This window comes from Notolabrus celidotus, chromosome 19 (genome assembly GCF_009762535.1).
Source record: "Notolabrus celidotus isolate fNotCel1 chromosome 19, fNotCel1.pri, whole genome shotgun sequence".
Lineage (NCBI taxonomy): Eukaryota > Metazoa > Chordata > Actinopteri > Labriformes > Labridae > Notolabrus > Notolabrus celidotus.
Window position 1 is genome coordinate 16,029,027 of NC_048290.1, and position 6,224 is coordinate 16,035,250.

The 6,224-nt window shown below is 40.6% G+C and overlaps 1 protein-coding gene and 1 pseudogene across 1 annotated transcript in view; both read right to left on the minus strand.

The window, feature by feature from the left end:
* LOC117831332 (transcription factor 4-like) overlaps positions 1 to 4,654 on the minus strand; it is a 263,290-nt gene extending 258,636 nt beyond the window's left edge. The window contains exons 1-2 of the mRNA XM_034709977.1: positions 4,568 to 4,654; positions 4,285 to 4,340 (exon numbers count right to left, since the gene is read on the minus strand). The gene's annotated coding sequence lies outside the window, so the exon portion shown is untranslated. The remainder of the gene's footprint in view (positions 1 to 4,284; positions 4,341 to 4,567) is intronic.
* Positions 3,313 to 3,429, minus strand: LOC117831682 (annotated as a pseudogene).
* Positions 4,655 to 6,224: the final 1,570 nt, after the last annotated feature.

Consider the following 6,224-nt stretch of genomic DNA (forward strand, 5'->3'; position numbering starts at 1 on the left):
AACAAACTACAGAATAACTTTCTCAGAACACCAGGGCCCTGAGAAATGATCAACATTTCCCAGAAGACTTGTGATCGATTCTAAAGATCAATTTGGTATCTAGATATGCTGCTATGTGTGTGTGAATATATACTCTGTTCTCCTGCAGCTCTCAATAACCCTAGGAGTGTAATTTGTCTTCACAGTGTCTGCAAACATACATAGAGGTACACACAGTCTTACCATCACGGGGATTATGTTAGTGAAAGTGGCCTTCATGTTTCTCAGATGGTTTCTACAGGTTGGACTGACAGAAGTTTAATTAATGAGCCACAAACACGTCCATGTTCAGAGGACTGTTTCCGAGTCTCACCTGCTCGCTCAGGTAAAAGTGACGATTATTAACAGCTAAAGACCTGCAGAGGAACTGAGGCTCCTTTCAGAGGGAGACGCTCAGCAGGTGTCAAATCTCACGGCACAAATCTGGGTTGGTTTGGGCCTGAGAGTGTGAGGGTGGATGTTTCTAGAAGGCAGTGTGTGTGTACGAGTGTGTGTGTGGGTGTGTGTGTTATCCGTGGCCTGGGTGTTTTTTGGGATAAGGAGGCGGGTGCCAAGCAGATGGTTTACACAGGTGTCTCCAGTATGCATGTACTGGATGTGTGTAAGTGTGTGTGTGTGTAAGAGAGAGAGAGAGAGAGAGAGAGAGAGAGAGAGAGAGAGAGAGAGAGAGAGAGAGAGAGAGAGAGAGAGATACTGGTTGAGTGTAACAGAGGAAAAAAGGAGAGCGAGGGCTGGAGGGAGGCAGCGGAGGTCAAGTTAAGGCCACCTCCTTCTGTTTACAAAGTAAAAGTTGTCGTCTCACTGAGCGGTTTTATCCACCGGTGTGTTGCTTGTCCGTAAACTACTTTGACTGGTTTCTCCTGAAAGTTGTAAAAAGACTTGTCATAACAAAACTAAATCTCTTACACGTTGCTGGAGTGAAATGAGAGGCTTATGATGTTGATTGGATGAGTTAACGTAAACATAAACCGAAACATCTGGAGAGATCCGAGGGGCTTTAAAGACGGGAACACTTGTTGCGAGGTAAAGGTGAGTACACGGTATAACTAGGGATGTGGATTGTTAGTTTTAAGTGATAAGTGAGATATAAATACCATGATCTGAGTCTGTATTTAGACACTTCTGATACTTTTCTATGACTCATTTCATTTGGAAATAAAAGAATGTAGTTACATTTAAATATTTGCTTTGGAAAGTCTTGTCATTTGTCGTTCAAAGGATGTATTAAAGCTGATAGGAGCTTGCGTCAGGAATTTAACAGGTTGCAAGTCCATCCGTTATATCTTTTTTATATTTCTGGCAAAAACAACTTATTTATGTCCCAAAAAACTCAATTTATTTAAGTTTTTTGCAAAAATGGTAAGTTTCTTTCTCTCTAAATAACACGTACACACATCTTAAAGATGATTTTTTTTTACCGTCGTCCTTTCACTGACTCAACCTTGAACTAGCTTTTCTAATTCTTTTCTTACCTTGACACAAGTCTTTTAGTGAGGATTTAAGTCTCTCATGAGAGGCTTCATAGACTGTATTATAAATAGACTTAGTATCCGTGACATCACCCATCTGTTCCTGAAGCGTTGTTTTGAAGCCAGTCGTCCGTGGGTGCCATATTGGAAATGCTGAACTCAACCTAACTTCTGTCGAACTAGTGTGACGTAAAGTGGCGGGCCTTTAGCCTCCTCGCTAACAGCTACAGTGTTCCTGCCTGTCAATCAAGTCAGCTGTGCCTCTCATTGGAAGACTCGTGATCTCAATATCTTCGAAATTGGCGCGCCATAAAAACTTCACCCCCTCACAGTGTGTGCTGATTGAGAAATGAGCTATCCAGACTACAGTTGTCTTTTGTACCAGGCTGTAAACATGTTTATTTCTGCTGTAAAGATCGACTTTTTTGAATTGGTGTGTATGTGGTTTCCGGTACTTCTGGAGCCAACCTCAAGCGGACATTCAATGAACTGCAGTTTTTAACACTTCCGCATTGGACTCATGTTTTTAGACAGGAGGTGGCTGCTTGGTTTTACCATGTTAATATACCCTCGTCATCATCACTAATGCTAGCAAAACGTCCTCTCTAAGTCTTGCATCGATCACCAACAATAACACTCACTGTAACAGGTGATGCAGTTACGGTCACAATCAATAGAGTAATCAATGTTTTGATTTTTTTTAATGGAAAAGCCAAAGTTAAAGCAGTTATCCGCTCTGCCTCTTCTATCTGCTGCACGCTCTGCAAAAGACAAACATCCTGAAAAATCCTCAAAATGCTCTTTAATAAAAATAAGAGTTTAGTATTTTTACCTACTTTTGATTTATTAACCTCAAATGTAGGTTGCCGTGTTCGAGTCCAACTTCTGCTGACTGGACACGGACGACTCGCAGCAGCCATGTGGGAGCACATTTGAATATAACTATTGTGCTTAAGTGCAATGTTGAGAAGAGTGTGTGTATGTACAGTAAGCGTGTGTGTGTGTGTGTGTCTGTGTCTGTGTGTGTGCTGAGAGGTTTAAAAGGAAGGCAGAAGTGCCGAGTCAGCAGACAGAAAGGAGAGAGGGAGAGAAAAGTTAAGGGATATTCTGGGAGAGGGAGAGAGCGAGGAGGAGAGTGACCTACAGAGGGAGAGAGTGTGAGAGAGTGGGAGAGTGAGGGGGAGAGAGTGCGAGAGAGAGAGAGAGAGAGAGAGAGAGAGAGAGAGAGAGAGAGAGAGAGAGAGAGAGAGAGAGAGAGAGGCCTAAACCAGGGATTTGTTGGTTTCCACCAAACCCAAATCAACATAAACACTCTTGGACTGATGAAGAGAAGCTGCTTCATTTTGCCACCACATGCAACCCGGCCACATGCGCTGAGGTCTGCTCTTTGTGGTGGGAGCGTGTGTGTGTGTGTGAGTGTGTGAGCGTGTGCTCAGATGCTGTATAAAAAGAACACAACCACTTCAGTCATAAAGCCCCGGCTCAAATGCTTAAGTTGATGCAAAGAGTGCATTCGGTAGAAATCTAAACACCGCTCTCCTTCTGGCGTGCTCGGCGTTTTAAACTCGAATGTTTAAAGTCACTTTGATAACATCCTGTAGAAACTCGCCGATCAGCAGGAAAGATGTGAACGTTTGGGTTTGTAACTTTAAGGCCACATCAGCAACTGACATGTCATCATTTTGAGGTGAAATCAAGAAAACAAGCAAAGAAAGTGCACAAATCTGAGCGGTCAGTTAAACAGACTTGTGAAGCACTTTTCTATCTCTTCTGACCACTAGTGCACTTTTATACAGATGGCAGAGGCTTAAAGCACCTGTTATTCCCAAGCGGTCTCCCATCCAAGTACTACCCGGGCCCAACCCTGCTTAGTTTCTGAGATCAGATGAGATCAGGCGTGTTCAGCGTGGTCCGGCTGAACTATGATCATTTTGGGACTAAGGATACTATTCTATACTATACTAAATGCTATTGGATAATCATTGGCATTGATTTGACTATTATTGGAATAATCATCCTCCCACACAAACACACACACATACCTGTCCCATTAACAACAAAACATAAACTGATGGCAAGACAGGCAGAACACAAACTTTCTATAACATGCAAGACTATCCAAAAAGGCTTTCCACCTTTTCTGTGATCATCTTATTATTGTTTGAAGTCTTTGAACACTGTCATGTGCAAACCTGCTCGTGTGCTCTGCAAGAGTTAGCATAAAATGCTTGATTATGCTGCTTTTGCTGACTTTGTAAATGTTTATTATTGTTTTATTCTGGTCAAATGAATTTACCTATTGATCATGTGTCAATTTTTTCACCTTCATACGGATCAGCTGTACCAGCCCTGATGGAGACCTCAATGGCTGAAATGTTTTCACTCTGGCTTTAAATCGAATGACCCTCTGAGTAGCAACAGGCTACATCTGAACAACGCAATATCAAAACTTTTATTCCATAACATGGGCTTCAAATGTCAGATTTAAAACTATGGATATCAGTGAGATGTTTTGGCAGTCATTAAGGAGGGTCCAATAAGCTTTACAAACCCCTACATGTCGCTGTGTTTGCAGAGTTTGAAACTTCAAATATCAAATATTTTCAACACAAATTGAAAGAAAGATCCAAAGTTTTATGAGGCTTTGTCTCTGCACCAATGGTGGAAATCTTTAAAGTATCTGTGCAAGTTTTGAGAGATCCAGATCCAACATAGTCTACTTCAGTACTTGTTTTAAATGATTATGCACAGTTCCAAGTAAAGTTGGAGCCGTTACCTGTTTATCCTCATCATTTTGCTTTCTTGCAATGCCTCCAAAGAAAGTCTGTTGATCTAGAAGTAAGTAAATACACAAGAAAACATCTTTAATGTAAGAAAATAAGAGTGTAGGTAATAAAATAACAGTTTGATTCTACATAATGAACAGGTTGCTGTACTCTAGAGGCCTAAAATAGTTTAAGATATTATTCAAAAACCTATCCTTCAAAAAATATTAAATCAAATCACAAAATATGCATCAATGCTTATTAATAAGTATAAAACATGTTGTTTAAACTTACAAACAGCTTCAGCCAGGCTCAGGTGGATGCAGAAGATTGCCAACAGGGAGTTCCTGCACACCTGAGTATTTAAATATCACACTCAAGATGGCCGGCTCCAACTTTGACCCCGTACCATGTGATCAAAACCGACCAGTCTTCTCTGAGCCAGTAGGGGGCGCTAAAACTCCCTTTAACTGCCTGTTGCTTTTACCTGAGATTAAAGAGTATGTAAGTGTTGTGCTGAAAAAAATTATATTTATAATACACACGCTTGATGCATTTGTACAGTCTAGTTTGGATTCAGTTTACATTACACTGTTTCAGGGATATATTCAGTCATTACTCTTATAATGAACACACGTCTTAATAAACAGAGGCTGGTTTTCAGCAGCTGTGAGCCTGAGCACCTTCTGTGTGCTGATATTTAAACTAAAGGTCAGTTATTGTTGGAAAGCTTAGCTTCCAAAATCTAATCACAATATGTGTGTGTGTGTGTCTGTATTTAAGTGTGTGTGTGTGTGTGTGTGTGTGTGTGTGTGTGTGTGTGTGTGTGTGTGTGTGTGTGTGTGTGTGTGTGTGTGTTTGAGTGTGTGTTCTCACTGAGCAGATTGCAGTATAATCTCCTGTTGATCCTTTTTGCTGACCATTAGTTCCCACACTGAAATCATTCTCATTAATTACATTTAGACTTTCATAATTATCGCTGAGGCTCAATTTTTATCCTGTTGAATGTTTACGCTCTGTGTGATTCTCTGAAATAACTGACGACCTGTCATGTTGCTCACTGATTAAAACAGAAAAGACTGGATTATATCATATTTAATACCTCCTCTATCCATGCACACTTGTAGGGAATCCAGACAGTTTGCACTTTTACCTGTGCATACTCTTCTAATTATGCATTCTGTAGCAACTCACAGCTCTGCATATTTACAGTACAGTACACAAATAGAAGCCGCAGGTCAGAAGTCATTTTAAACATGCAGAGTTGCCTGTCATAGACTAATATTAATATTTTGTCAAGGTCAAAGTTCACAAACTTTACAGGAATGTTTCAGGGGGTCAACAAGGCTAACTGACCTGCAACAGCTCAGACAATCTTCATCAGGAGAAGCTGTGAATTCAGAAATAATGCACATTTATAAATATGTGGAAAAGTCCAGAACAAATGCAGAAGCAGAAATATTCTGCAGATGAAACATGATGCAACTTCCTAATGGATGCGATTCTAGAGTTGCATTAACACAGAGAAAAAAGAAAACAGTGCTTGACAATGGAAGTGCTGCATGCATCTTGCAGGTGAATCTACAGTATGTGATGTGTCCTGTCGCCTGCAAGGAGACTCTTCTTGAATCAAGAATGTCATGAAGGACTCCTGATGTCCCTTTAAATGTTAGAGTAGAACATTGTTAACCTATAAGGACAGCTTGTGTTCAAACACTCAGATGTTGTAGTGATGTTATAATGGCGCCATGTCAACTACCGGTTAACAGCAGTCAAAGAGAAAACTGAAAATACTCAGATTGTGTCTTTATATGATGTCTAATCAGACCCTCTGTTAAGATTTAAAACATCCTGTATGAAGTGAATGCCAATGCCTCACTGTCAAGGTGTTAAGTTGTGTTTGGTCTACACACGCACACACACACACACACACACACACACACACACAGAG